Source organism: Mauremys reevesii, linkage group 4, assembly GCF_016161935.1.
Source record: "Mauremys reevesii isolate NIE-2019 linkage group 4, ASM1616193v1, whole genome shotgun sequence".
NCBI lineage: Eukaryota > Metazoa > Chordata > Testudines > Geoemydidae > Mauremys > Mauremys reevesii.
Window position 1 is genome coordinate 49,905,123 of NC_052626.1, and position 16,262 is coordinate 49,921,384.

A 16,262-nucleotide genomic window follows, 5' to 3' on the forward strand; every position below is an offset into this window, starting at 1 on the left:
TATGCAATAAAGAGTTAAAGCACATAGTATTGTAAATGAAAGGAAAGTGGTTATTAAAACAGTGCTTTAGGTAGGCCTCCTAGCAATACCATTAGCTACCTATTAAGCCCTTCTGTAATTAATTTGCTTAGACTATAGGGATAGTCACAAATATATTTTACCTATATTTGAGGATGTGCAGCTCTTGTCTTAGGGCAGGTCTACACTACCGGTTAAGTCGATCTAACTTATGTGTGAAAAAGCCCTCCCCACCGAGCGATGCAAGTTCTATGCTGTCCACACTGTTGCCATGACAGCAGGAGAGTATCTCCTGCCGAAATAGCTTATGTTTCTTGCAGAGGTGGAATAATTATGCCAATGGGAGAGCACACCACAGAGAGAGTTTTACAAATAAAAGTTGAAAGCAACCTATGATTCTTGGCCTCACCTTTTAAAACTTTTTTTTTTAATTGCCACTCACCTTGTCTTTCAGCTAATTAAGCATCTGATACTCCAAGATAACTAAGACAACAACTGCACTAGATGAATGAGCCAGAAGAAAGAGCAAAGTGTTTATACAGTCACAATAAGTAGGCCAGTTCAAAGAATCTAAGACTGGCTGACACTTGCAGTGGTAAGCCCTGATGACTAGCAAGACACTGCAAAATTTGTCATAAGGTCTGCAGTGCAATTTCTTGGGATCTCAAAATGACTTAGAAAGAGCTCTAGTTCTGAAACCAGTAAAAAAAGTAATTTCTCAGAGTGAACGCTAACTCCATCATTAAGGGACAGATTGTTCCAAGAAGCTGGAGCAGAGCAGCATCAGCATGAATTTCAAAAACTTGCACAGAGCTATAAATATATTGTGCAATATTTTGCAATATCTAAAGTGGTTTTGGTCTAATGTTGAACATGCTCCATTGTTAAAAGCAGCTGTGTTCTTTCACTTCTTCATTTCTATAAAGCTATGATAAAGGCTGTCAAAGCAAACCCTGAAGCACTAGCCTTTCTTGATAAAAGTTCTATGTACACAGTACATAGTAATCGCAAGATGGAACTTTGTTTCAAGCCAGAACAAAATCATTGGCTAATTATAAGTGAACTATATTAAGCACAAAAGGCAATTTCAATTTATACTGAACAAAGTTACATTTTACTCTTTGCTTTCAAAATGCCTTTCTCACAATTTCTGAAACTAATTGCAAATTCATTTTGCTTAATTTTCTTAGGTTATTTCTTTTATTGCTTTTAAGTACTCTACACATGTATCCTCTATAAAAAAGATTAGTGGGGCTTTTTTGTTAATTTGTATTTAAAGCAGTAGAATAAGAAATGAATCATTCTTTTCATTACTTACTTCATATTAGTACAGCAACTACTAAACTAGCTCTGGTTATTATGAATACATTCAAGGCACTTGGAGAAAAATTACCATCCAGAAGTACTACATTAAAAAAATAGATCTTGTGTTTAAGGAGAAAAAGGAATAATGAGTAAGAATCTAACTTAAAGGTGGCCCTGCTAAAGAAAAATAATTGGGTTGCGTTTAACGCCCTGCTTATTTTTTATATTAGAAATTTAGGTCTTGTCTACCTTTTTCCAGGAAATAATGGACAATCAGACTACTGACAGATTTAGGATATCATAGATACCAAGTGAGTGATTAACTGAGCAGGGAGGGGATTTGTTTGCAAACTATTCAAAGCTCCTGGCTTTGTGTGTGGTTTTGTTAGCACTTAGATATTTTAAATACCTAATAAACAACTGGGAGAAAAGCTCTTTTTGTTAAAGATTCACATTCCCATCTCTTCAACTAAAGAATGAGTCCTTGATCCTGCAAGGCAGTGAGCTCGCTAGCCTAATGCAATGAAACACTTAAGCATGTGCTTAACTTTAACCACACAAATAGTTCAACTGAATTCACTGTGACTACTTATATGCTTACTTTTAAGCCTCTGCTTAAGTGCTTTGCTAGAGTAATCTGTGGTTTGTAGAACTGAGCTTTCAGAGAGACCTCCCAATCCACTTACTTGGTCTTGCAAAGGAGCCCTCCAGCAAAAATAAGGAAGACCAGAAGTGATATTCATAAGATGAAAAATATAAGGGGTATGTGTAAAAAAACCCCAAACCTCTAAACCCCCTCCAACACGCACCTATAACCACTCTGGCCTTCTTTATACATAAATGCTTTATATGGGCATAAATCCATTATTTTTCCTTTGCAGGTTACTTACACACTTTGCACTGGGAGAAGAAGACACAGTAGACAACCTTCCTAGGATTTGTCTAAACTGGAAAAAAGGTCAAGGTTAGGTCAGAATTAGATAACATGTTTTACCTACCGCTGACCTTTCCCCTAGTCTACATGCAGGTCAATACCATTTAGCATGATTTACCAGCCAGGGTAGACCTAGAACAGCTAAAAGGTGTTAACCCGATACTACACTAGGGAAAAGGTTGAAGTTAGGACAAGGTTAGTGAAAACGCGATAGCTAATCCTGACTTAGACTTAGACATTGTGTATCAGGCAGGGACAATGATTTATGGTCAAATGAGATTAGGCTGCAATAGATTGACCTCTAACTTTCAAAATTTTATTTTTACCCCATTAGGGGAAGTTATACCAATATAGATGAGTCAGATTCTCCCTGACACATCACTTGTGATTTTGGCCCTGTGATGGTGGTATACAACCCCACCCCCAGGGGAAGGAGTTAAGGAGCTGCTTTGGGCTCGTGTAGCCCTACCCCTTTGCAAATCATGCCAAGACTGGAGGAGGCGTTAAAAGGAGAAAACTCCATTCAGATGGGGGGCAACCTTGGGAAGGGAACAGGCTGTTGTAGTCCCAGCTCCCAGAGCGGGGTCTGACAGCCAGCAGAGCCTCTGTCCTTGCAGAATGGAGAACATGGGTCCCCTGGGCTAAGAGAGAAAGAGACTGAGGCTTGTACCAGAGACCCAGTGAACTCAGGAGCTGACTGTGAAAATTCCATGGCCCTTTGAAGTAAGAGGCAAGAATATCCTGACTGCAGCTGCCTAAAGATTTTCTTCCTTTTCCTTTATGCTTTTATTTAACCTCATTTGCTGACTGAACTGTTTTGTTTGTTTCACCTGGGACCCTGAGAGGGGAAGAAACCGTCAGCAGGCCTCAGCCTAGAACCCCATTAGACTGACCCATCCTGCAGCACCAGCTGGGGTGGGGCAATTGGATCCAGGCACTGGTGGTGCCTGCCCCATAGCTCCCAAAGGTGGTGCTCTGCCAAGGAAAGATTAATGACTGGCCTACTGAGTCTAAGGTCTTATCTACACTGGAAAGTGTTTGCAAGCAAATCCTCCTAGTGTAGACACAGCTTATACCAGCTTTTAAGAACACTTTTGATTGTTCAGGGGACTGGCATAAACTAAGTAAGTTATACAGGGAAAAGCACGTTTTTGCCAGTATAACTGCATCTAAGCTAGGACTTGTTGGTATAAAAATGTAATTAACAAATCAGACCTCAAACAATATTACTATACTGGCAAAAGTTTCTAGTGCAGACCACAGCTAAACATGTCCAAGGGAGTCTTAAGCCAGTTATATCTTACATCCCAGTAGAGTGGAAAGAGGGATATGGCAGGAAAAGCAGCTAAGGAAAATGGCAAGAAGGGTTAAGGTAAAGGATTCCATCCTGTTCAAGTTCTTATATCACATCCATTGCTGTGGTACAGTATTTAAACAGAGGGTGGCTTCCATGCTGAGATGGATGGAACAAAGCGTGAATAACACCAGACATCTGAATTTGGTCCAGTATTTCTCGGAACACTATTTGAGGGTGGGCCTATGTAGCCCCTCTTAACAAGCCCCTTTATAGGGCACAGTACTCACTTTCCTTACCCCATTCCAGTTTTATGTGGTAGAGTGAGTAGGATTGCTTAGGGAGCCCAATGCCAAAGTTGGTATTAGGCTCTCCCACCCCTTACACACCCATACAGAGCTAGGCATACTCTAAACCTGAAAAACACTTCAAATTTGCCTGGGTGGTAATTTGGTAGCATTTATATCTGTATGGTTGTCAAAATATTTGTTGTGTTGTGTACTGCCTTCTAATAATCTACTCTAAGGGAAAACACCCTCTCACTTAGGCTGGAGACTGTATGTCACACTTTTCTTCAGGCCTATGGAATGGGTGTTCAAAGACAACGAATATGGTTATTAAAGCACAATAGCACAACCATCAATTAAACAATTCTACTGACAGTTGGATCAGGCTTTTCTCCAGACCTGGGTGAACTACCTTGAAGTAAGAAAAGCTGAGCTTGCAGGATATGCTGATGAATCCTAAAACAAAGGATATAAAACAACAAGAAGGGGCAAGAGGGATATGCACAGACTTTGTCTGAACCACTTTTGGAAAGGTGGGATGCTAGGTTACTGACAGAAAAGTCAGACTCTAGAGTTTGTTCGCCAAGAAAGACATGATTTGTTAAATGGTTTACCGTAATTTAAATTTAGATTTGAACAATATACATCTAGTTTTGTTAAGACCCTGTTTATTTTTATTTAAATCCTTTCCTCTGGTTTTTAATATACCTTATTTTAATAAAGAATGTGGCTGTTCGGCTGGGATGTTCATGCAGTTCCCTCTCTGAAGAGAAAAAAAATGCAGGTCACCTCGTTAAACATGTTTGTAAGCAAGAGAGTTCTGAGACCTGGAGCACTCCAATCTTGTCTAGGCCCAGTGGCACAGATGGAAGAGCTCTCTCCTGGTAAAGTGCATTTCAAAAGGCTAAACAGCACATAATGCTTAAAGTGGAGACACCAAACCTAAATTTCTTCATACTGAACTCATTTAGCAGTGTTGTGAATTTCCCTTTGTTTTCAATTACACTGCAAGCTCTTGTACATTATTTTTCCTAAATATAGTGATGTGTTCCTCTAACTCCAGAAATTACAAATGATAAGGAAGTGTTTCTGCTATGTCCATCTGCTATGGGATACCATATCAAGTTTACAGGAGAAGAGTTATGGCATTCAAATATTGGGAATACTCTGAAGAGGTCAAGGGCACACAATTATCACAAAGTAATTTTTCTGTAGTTCACAGAGCCCATAGATCCAGCTCCAGCAAAGAATGTAAGCATGTGCTCAACTTTAGTCTCATTGATATCAACAGGAATACCCACATGCTTAAAGTATGTGTTTAAATGCTTTGCTGGATAGGACTGTACATGTGAGGCAGAACTTCTTTGCCAATTTCTTTTTGGTGTCCCACCCTGAATATCTTCTGTGAATTTTTGGTTCTTTACTTTCAATCTGCCTATACTGATGGGCAAAACTCACCTCAATAGACTCTTTCAACCTAGAGTATATCGGAAACACTTCACTTTAAGTCTTTTCATTTGACTTATTTTGGTACTGGTTTAATAGCATTAAAAAGAAATAATTTGCTATTCAAATGGATGGCGCATTTACTCCTGTGTATTTTATAATTAAGCATTAGCTAATGGACTGTTATGGCCAAAATTTCAAGCCCAGATTCTGATTTTTCATGTGCAAGTAAAAATGCATCTATTTTCTGCCTCCAAATATGGGTTTTGTGAACAATCAGTTTTAGCTTAAGAAATTGTGGTCCTCACTGTCCATTAAGATAAGAAAGCAAATATAACTCCACCAAAACCTCAGCAAGTTGGACAACACCTTAACTCTGAATTCTTGAGACATATTCCTCTTACATTTTTGTTCACTGCTTGGGAAGAAACATCTATATAAAATTGGAGCAGTTTGAATAACTGCACTATTTTTAAAAACTGAAAAACCACTAATTGGTTTCAGATGCTGAGCACTTCAACATATTATGGTGATGTATGTTTATGCAAGTATGTAGCCTTTCAAGTTTGGATGTTTAACTATATTTTGTGGAATTTAACTTTTTTTTTGTAGTGAGTAAGATAATACATGGGCAAAATTTTTCATCTGAAACTTTTTTTGTAACAATGCAGATTTGGCAACACAAACAAATTCATGTTGATTTCAACAAGTTGTTCATGTAAAAGAAATCCAAAGAAGTTAAAATATTTTGACACTTTGAACTAAAAAAAATGAAAATGGTTTATTTCCAAAGTGAACTGAAACAATTTTTTGTTTCCAAAATTGCCAACAGCTGAAAAAATTTCTTTATATGCAAGTCGTATTTTATACTGGAATTTCTTGACTAAGAAATGGGATTTTATAATCTCCTAGTAATTTGTCATTTTGACCTGGGCATATGTTTTTGCAAGAAAAAGTTTGGCATCTGGTTTAAGTCAGGTGACAAAGTCAAGGATTTTATGACAGTGAGGAATTGGCTAGGTCCATTAAATGTTCCTTTCCAGACACTGACTTTTTAAAATGTGCAGAACATGGATCTGAGGAGGCCCATCAAAATATCACTCTCCTTCTGCAGATTTGAACAGTCCGTAGCAGGTGTCGGTGGAAAGTGAAGGATTTATGCCTATGTCAAATATAAAGGAAGTGTACACAGGAGAATAGAAAGGAAGACTTACAGTTTACATTAAACGTTTTTAAAGTTTGTATGTTGAAGATTTAAAACAGTGGATAGAGTGTACTTCCCTCTGCCTCCTCCTGTCCTTTGGACCTTTCTTCTGTTCCTTCCCAGTTTTGGGCACTCCCCTGCATCTTCCTACACATCTTCCATGACCAAGAAATAGAGTGGATGTCTCATCCATCTCTCTGAAATCTGTGATTCTGTATCAGTTTTCACTATGTACAAGGAAAATTGAAATCTAAATGTAACCCTTCTGCCAAGTGGAGCCGGCAGCAACAAGGGGTGATTTTAAAATCTACATGTTCCTTTTCAACAATACAACACTGAACTGGTTCGAGCACCCACCCAGTAACCTGGGAAAATTACACACCACCCCTGGGTGCCTCTGAGAGGCAATACTTCCCTACTCGCAAGCACAGAGTCTGAGTGTAGAAAATAAACTTTTAATGAAAGGAGGGAAGTCACCTGACATTAATTAGGGAAAATGTCATAAGCAGGATTCATAATCATAAAACTCTGAGCAGGACCCCCACCCCAGAGTGGGTGGGGCAGTGCCTTCTGCCTCATGTTCTTGAGTTCTACAACCAACAGTTCCTTTTCTGTGCCCCTTTCTGCTCCCTCACCATACCCCACTCATGGACCAAGGGTTCAGAGGTGCATCTGTGAGATTTCACCTCCCACCTGGGGAAGAAGGCACTTTGCTTGCTCCTCTCTGCTGCCCGCCCCGCCAGCCTCAGCTCCCCTCTGCTGGCTGTCCCACCAGCAGCTCATTCTGCTTACCGCCTCACCAGCCGCTTGTTCGACAGCTGACTGTCAGTCACCTTCTGCTGCTACCTGCCTCTCTGCTGTGACCGCTGTACATCAGTCTCTTAGTGATTTTCAGGTCTTTGCAGACTGGACAGAAACACTTCCCCACCACAAGTCCTTTCAGCTCTCATTTGAGCATTTAAACATAATAAAAGACTCCTAATAAAGCCTATTTATCTCAGTCTTTGAACAGTGGGGAGGAACAGGTTAAACCAGACTGGGGACCCTTGGGGAGAGTCTTACCTGGACACCTATCCCCACCCCTTACTTTTACAGGGGCCTGGCATTTTAGACCCTGGCTTAGTGAGTTCCTTTCAGCTGAGGGTGACCCCTCAATCAGGACAAGCTCAGCACAGTTCTGCTCCTCTTTAGTCATACAATGAAGATAACATTTCACTACCCCTGCATTCAATATTATTAAAGTGATTTGTAACCCTACACCAGCCAAAGCTGATCTCTTGGAGCTACACAACTCCTGTCTGCTAGATATCTACACAGAGTAGGTGAGTTCATGGGAATATAGTTTGCTCCTGAAGTCTTTCCCCTTCCGGAACTAGCTGTCAGGGGATACTTCATTCAGATTCTGCTTACATATACAAAATTTAAGAATGCAAAACCTAATCAGTGTTTTCATTGTTCTTACAAATTATGTCAAACAGAGTTAAAAACAAAAAATTACTCTAGAATAAGGTATTGGACAACATCCTTCTAGAATGTCTCTAATGGAAAGACAGCATTAAGGCATCTGTTCAATACCTCTGTATGTACTCCCTCGAGGGGACTGTAAGATGTGTGTTTGGTACAGATGCCAAATCTTCAAATTAATTTGATTTGGGATTCTGTTCCCAATTCAGAATTCAATGCTCATGGGACTTCTTGCTTTATCATATTTTCAAATGGTAAATAAATTAATGCTCATGATTTAAACTAAACAACATGCACGGTCATCATAGATTCATAAGGAGCATATTTAGAGTGAAGTTCTCTCTCCAGTAACATTACATGTTCAGAGCTAAGAGGCATTCAATAGGAGTAAAAAAAATGTTAGAGGACCTATGGTTGCCAACGGACAGAGAAAAATCCACAGATATCTTCAAGTCACATTGAAAAAAAATTGCTGTTCATGACCAGCACCAGTAAGTCCAGCACACTCACTTTCCCCTCCCACTTCTTTCTTTACATGGTCTCATTCCTTTATGATCGACGAGTTTTGTATAGCTAGGAAAACATAGTTACTCTCTAATCAGCTTCTGTTTGAGATGACTGGAGCACAGCTAATGTAATGCTGATTTTTAAAAAAGGCTCCAAAAGTGATCCTGGCAATTCCAGGCTATTATCATTCAAGAAAGATCTTGAAGTCATTGAGGATAGATCTCTGAAAACATCTGATCAACCTGCAGTGGCAGTCAAAAAAGCTAACAGAATGTTAGGGTACCATTAGGAAAAGGATAGATAAACAGAAAATATCATAACGTCACTATATAAATCAATGGTACACCTGCACCTTGAATACTGCATGCAGTTCTGGTTGCCCCAATTCAAAAAAGATATATTAGAACTGAGAAAGGTACAGAGAAGGGCAACAAATTATTAGGGGTATGGAACAGCTTCCATATGAGAGAGATTAAAAAGACTGGAACTTTTCAGCTTAGAAAGTAGATGAATGAGGTCTATAAAATCATGAATGGTATGGAGACAGTGAATGGGGAAGTGTTATTTACTCCTTCACATAACATAGGAAATAGGCAGCAGGTTTAAAATAAACATAAGGAAGTACTTCACACAACACAGATAGCCTGTGGAACTCATTTCCAGGGGATGTTGTGAAGTCCAAAAGTATAATTGGGTTAAAAAAGAATTAGTTAATGGAGGGTAGGCCCATCAATGGCTATTAGCCAAGATGGTCAGGGATGCAATCCCATGCTCTTACCCACCTTCTCCTGATAGTTGTTTGAGATGTGTTGCATGTGTCCATTACACTGTAGGGGTGTGCGTGTCCCATGCAACAGTGCTCAACAGTTTTCCCTAGAGGTACCTGTAGGGGCAGTCTTGTCCCCAGGCAAGATCCCCTTGCTTCAAAGTGAATCTATAAAGAGGGAGGGGGATACCCAGTCCTGCCCCTCCTTCAGTTTCCTTGCTCTGGATGTTGATGGTAGACTGATGAGTTGAGAAAGGAGTGTGGCTCATGTAATGAACATATGCAACACATCTCGAAGAATATAGTTACAAGCAGGCAAGTAATCATTTCTTCTCTGAGTGCTTGCATACGTCCATTACACTGTAAGTGACTCCCAAGCTGTTATGCCGGGCAGATGGGCTCAGATTCTCATTGGAAGATGGCCCATAGGGCTGCTTTGCCTACATTTCATCTTCCCTTGATGCAGCAGACAATGCATAGTATCTGATAAATGTATGAATGGAAAACCATGTCATTGCCCTGCAAGTGTCCATAATGGGGACGTGTGCCACAAATGCTGCAGAGCTCATATGTTCTCTGGTTGAGCAAGCTGAGAGAGTTTGTCAGGAGGTGTTACCCTTTTGGCAGTATAACACATTGCAATGCAGCTGGTAATCCATTCTGGGAGTCTGAGTTGTGATTCATTGAGCTCTCACATGATCTGTGTAAGAAGCACAGACCTGTGAAGAAACTCAAAAGGGCTTTGTCCCACCTAGGTAAAAAGCCAATGCTCAATAAATGCTGAGGGTCTGGAGCCTTTGCTCATCCTTGTGAAGTATGCAGCTTTGGGAAGAAGGCTGGCAGATAGATATCTGATTTCCACTTGAATCAGTCTACTACCTCTATGAGAGGCTTAGCATGTCGTCTAAGAGGAACCACATCCTTGTAAGGTACTGTGTATGGCAGATCAGTGACCAATGCATTCAGTTCACTAACAGGGTGAAACACTGAGGTGGACATCAAATGCACTTTAATGGAGCTGAGGGCTAGACCTGACTCCTTAAGGTGCCAAAGATAGTCCAGTAGACATATTATGGCCATCTAGATAGAGAAACAGTTCCATTTATTCAGGTAAGTAGCTCTTGTGGAAAGATTTCTGCTGTTAAGGAGAATGTTCTGGACCGTCACTGAGCAACATGCCTTCTCTGCATTCAACCACTGATGAATCATGCCAACACAAGCAACACTTGAGGATTCATGTGCAGCACACAACCATGGTTCTGTGTTACAAGATCTCTGGTTATTGTAACAGTAAACAGTGTGTGGAGGTCTGAATACCAAAACTGTCTGAACCAGGTTGGCACTATAAGGATCATTCTGCCATGATCTTGCTTGAGCGTGATCCTGAGATTCAGGGTGCTGGTGGGTGTGCAAAGAGCAGGGCCTTGTCTCATAGAAACAGGATGTTGGTCTGGGCCTGTGACCACCCAGGAACAAAACTGGGGACACTTCCTATTCTATCCATCAATGGCAAACCCCCTATGCACCAGTTCCACAACTTAACTGCCTCCCAACAGGCTGTCTAACCTAGTGCTCCCTTATTCATTCACATAAAACACCACAGTGGTATTGTCGGTGAGAATCTGGACAGTCTTGTCCTGAATGAGGCAGGAACTGCTGACACAAAATATTATATGCAACTCAAGAATGTTTATGTGAAGCCTCACCTCTTGGGCAGTATACAAACTCTGATCTTAAAGGTCACCCAGGTGTACTTCCCAATCCATGGCTGAGGCATCCATTACCAGAATCATGGACAGGAGAAGGGGAGGAAGAAGGGTATTACCCGGCCTACATTGTCTTGCCTCATCCACCAGTCCAGGATGCATGCCAGCTTGTCTACATGGTGAAACTGATAACAATAGACCAACTTGAACCATGCCTGTCCTTTCCTGAGGTGCAGCCTGTTAAGTGGGGTCACATATTACCATGCAGCCATATAACCTAGGAGCCTCAGGCAATTCCTCATAGTGATACGAAGATGATGGGGATGATACAGAGGTCCCCCAGAGCCTGAAGCCTGGAAAGAGGCAGGAATTCTCTGGCAGAGCTCTAATTGAGGCAGCCCCAACTAATTATATCCTTTGCAAAGATGACAATGTTAACTTCTCTTTGTTTAATTTCAGGCCCAAGATGTTGAACAGACATAGCATTTGATGAACAGCAGCCTGTGGCTGGTGCCTGGAATGACCCTGAATTAAGCAGTCATCCAGGTAAGGATACCTGTAGATGTGTCTCTTGCAGAGATAGTTGGCCACTACTGACATGCACTGGTAAAGATCCTCAGTGCTGATGACAGAATTGGTAATGGTCATCTCCTATGAAAAGCCTCAAGAACTTCCTGTGGCCAAGATGGTTTGCCTCATGGAAGTAGGCATCCTGTAAGTTGAGGGCATTATCTCCCAGATCTAGGGAAGAGGTAATTCTAGCCAGTGAAACCACACAGTTTTTTTCTTGTTATATTTGTTCAAGTTCCAAAGATTTAGGATGAGTCTGAGACCTTCTTTGGCCTTGGGTATTAAAAAGTATCAGGAATAAACCCCCCCTGCCCCAAAGAAGAAGAAACGCCTCTTCTATGGCTCCCAAACAATGTAGAGTCGGCACTTGTCTTAGCACAAACTTGTGGGGGGTCCCTAAAGAGGGACTGGGTACAGGTTCCAATGAAGACTGAGTACTCTGGGAATCAGGGCAGCGTGGTACCAGGAAGGGTCCTCAGTGACTGAGATCACTATTTGCATCATGGACATGGCACTTGAGGAAGTCAGCTTCCTAGCTACCGGTAACATGCAAAGCGGAGACACTGGCCTTGAAGAGGAGACAAGAGGCAATTCTGAGCCCAGATCTGATAGTCCCAGATTACAGAGGTCTGGAGCGGATAATCTCAGCAGCTGCACCAGGCTTGGACAAGGGTCTTCAGCTGACGCAAGACTGACGGCAGTACTGAGAGGCACAATCACCTGCCCATGGCGTAGGTGTCTGGCATAATTTGAATAGACATGGGATGCTATCCTGAAGTAATCATAGATGACTTCAGCATTGTAGCTGAAGAGGTAGCCAGTCTTAATGATCCCAGGGAGGACACCAGTGTCAGTTGCTCAGGTCTGTCTGTATGAGCCAGTACTGGGGAGCAGCAAGGTGAAGGACAGGCCCTACCATTGGTACTAGACTGACCTACAGTAGAGGAATCCTGCACTTTGGACTTCAAAGAGCCTCTTATCAACTTTTTGTGTTTCTGAGGCCTGAACTGTTCTGAAGTCCCAGCCCTCAATGCACATAGTCCATAGGGATCTCCTGTGGCTCCCTTCAGCGGGCAAAGCTGGAGGAGCACTGAAGAACTTTTCTTGGGTGACTAAGGGTGTTCTGACACTTGTCTAAGGGCAGCCTTCATGAGGATGTAACAGATGTTCCTCCTTCAGTGTCTTGTCCTGGTCTTGAAACCGTGACAAATGGAGCACTATCTCTAATGTGTCCATCACCTAAGCACTTGAGTGAGAAGGAGGGTCACCCGTAAATATAGGTTTTCTGCAGCCTGGGCATGGTGAACCCAGGAGACCTGGGCATATGCTCCCCTGGTACTAGGTAGGGCCTGGAATCCACCCTGATTAGGAAAAACAGCTAACACTAAAATTCTGAAATAAAATGAAAATAAAAATTAAGACTTTAAAGTATGAGGGAGAAAAGTACCACTAGGTGGTAGTACTAAGGTTTTGTTCACAGGAACACAAACAGTCTGACCACCAACCACTGATGGTACTGAAGGAGGGGCAGGGCAGCTGCTTACTTTACACGCTCACTTCAGAGCACGAGGACCTTGCCTTGGGCCACAACTATGGGTATTTCTGTGGAAAACTCTGGCACCAGTGCCTAGGACACACACACATCTACAGTGTAATGACATATTTAAGCATTCAAAGAAGAATTAAAAGCCTCATGGAAGTAGAGTTGCTGATTTATGGGAGGAGCTGACTGAATATCCTCAGTTCCTTGGATATTCCATGGACTGGAATATGCTAATCACAAACACTTGGGGCTCTTCTGGGCCAGCTAATTTCTTAGTGAGCCAGGTGGGTGCTGAATTAGTATCCAGGATTTCCAGACTGCAGAAGTTGGGAAAGATTAACCACTGAATAGAGCCCCCTTAAGGTACAAACATTACTTAGCTGTGCTTGGCTATTTGCACTGCAGTTTCAGAGTATGCCTCTCATAGGAAAGTGTCTGTTACTGGAGCAGTTTATAAAAATTAAACACTTGCCATTATACAGTGCAACATTCATGAAGCAAAATGAGTATCTTCAGATTTAACATATGTTGCATCTCAAGGATGCTTAATATCAAAAGAACTCTAGAGAAATACAGCTCTTCAAGGATACCTTGAGACAAAGCTGGGATATTTATTATATATCTGCAGTTGCCACAATATTCCTTATATTCTGCTACTTGCCAGAGATTATGGTGCCTGACAGGGAGGGGCTTTTCTCTGTTAGGGGAAAGGGAAAAATCATCATTATGCTCTGCTGAGCCTGGTGTGCGTTATTATAGCATGCATGTTTTAAACCATCTTGAGAGAGTTGGTTTTCATGTGGAAGCTCTGCATTACCAACAGAGGGTGGGTAGAAGGGAAAGGTGGAGAATCAGGTAGATCTTTTCTCTATATTAGAAACAGTGACTTGTGAAGACTATTTGTATAGCTTCAGCTGCTTTGAAAAGACCTCCATTTTGCATCTTCTCCTGGAGCAGAGGAGGTATGGGGGCCAATCAATCCCTCCTGCTTGATGATCAGTGAATGAGAGACCCAGACAAAATTATTTTAGGCTGAAGATTAACAGAAAATGGACTTAAAACTACCTAATTCATTTAACAGTTACATTTATATAGCTTTAAATACAAGTTGCATTGGGGGAAAATATTTATTCTAACCAAATTCTTCAAGTAAACATCATTCTTCATTTAAAAGAATAAAACTCTACTAGTGTATTATGAACTGCCTTGCTTTGTTGTTAAAATGCAATAGGCACCAGATTTTGTTCCTAAGGATTATGTGTAGGGGTGGGATTCACTTTAAGAAATGGGGAGAAGAGTCAGAGAAAGGAAGCTTCTGAGACTAGGGTTTAACAACAATCTCTCCGTGAAATGTATGCCTAAATAAAGCCTGGAAACAGATTTTTTGGTTTTAGACCGCAATATTTCTCTACCACTACACCTACGACCTCAAGAGTAAAAGGCCAAAAATTTGTCCATTTACATACAACAGCAAAGATATTAACTCTGAAAAATACAAATGTAAGGCATTTTCTACAGGGAAGGTATTCTACCTGGCACCACTTTATCCATTAAAGTACTGTTTACTGCTTCAGCTTTAGAGCCAGGAGCTTTTGACTGAATTTATTAAATAAAACACAAGTACTCCTGTGTTGTTGAATTACCACTAGATGTCAGCACAGGACATAAATTCAACTCAGCAGCAGGGCAAGCCTCTGGAATTTTGACAGCTAAAACCCTACCTGTGGTTTTCTGTTTAAAACTGGCATAACTGTTTGTACATTTAAAAAAAAATGTAACAATAAATTAAACATAAGGGGAAAAGGTTGCTAATAAATACAGCGCCAGACTGCTTTTTCAGTACCAGCTTAGGTGGATGGGCATTCAAACCTGATTGCAGATAAAATTCTCCCTTGATACCAAAGTATGGATTTTGCACAGCTTGTGTAAACTGGTGACTGTAGGTTTTGGGATTTTTAAAGTTATTGTTTCATGTTGTCATTTTTCAGTACAGAAAAATATAAACTAAGCAAGGCTGAATCAGGCAGTGACACCACTGGAAGTGGATTATCATTCGGGGATTTATTGGAACACCACAATATTTACTATACAAACTGTTCGTTATTTTCTTCAGAGCTGGTGGATAAATATTTTGCAAGTACTTAACTCAGTGAACTTAACATGGCAGATATTAGTCGTGTTGCTTTATTCATTGTTAGAAAGAGCCGGATACTGCAATCATGCATGGAGTACAAGAACCTAAATAGTTATTTTTCCTTCATGAAACATTAAAAGTCCATTCCAGTTCTGGGGAATAAATTCATTACAAATGAGTAATTGGCAGTCTAAGGAGTATTCACAAAGTATTTAATTTTGCCATTCGGATCTCATGCTTCAAACTGGTTATTCAAGTGACATGGTTTACTTCAATGGTTTGCAAATGCCATCAGAACAGAGCCTTGCATTCACATGGATGTTCATGAATATGTATTTTTGTTGTTCAACCAGCTGTAATGTTCATTCAGAAGTTATTTAACTCATTATTTTAGTGGCTCTCTGCACTTCTATTGTTCTAAATGCAACATTTGACTGTTTGAATAAAAACAGACAAATTAAGGAAGTTTTGGTGTTCACACTATTTTTAATTGGATTTCCCACCCCCAAGAGAGTTATGGTACACTTGCGGGGCAGGAATAAAATATACTGTATCTAACCACTGGCTTTACAATGTATATGGGTGTGGCGAGGAGGTAAATCAGACCATGTTGGGATGGGAGCATCCCAGTATAACCAGTGGCATGTGGTACATATGTGCAAATGCCAGTGAAAAGGAGGTAGGATCTAAGGCTAAAATAGGGAAAGAACAAGTTAAAAGTTAGATCTCTTCAAGTCACGAGGGCCTGATTAAATACATCCTAGAATATTCAAGTGCTGACTGAGGATATATCTGAGCCATTAGTGATGATCTCTGAAAAGTCATGGAAGACAGGAGAGATTCCAAAGAACTGGAAAAGGGCAAATATAGTGCCAATCTATAAAAAGGGAAACAAAGACAATCTGGGGAATTACAGAGCAGTCAGTTTAACTTCAGTACTCAGAAAGAGAATGGAGCAAATTATGCAATCCATTTGCAAACACCTAAAAGATAATAAGGTGATAAGTAACAGTCCCCATGGATTTGTCAAGAACAAAGCATATCAAACCAACCTAATAGCTTTCTTTTACAGGGTAACAAACCT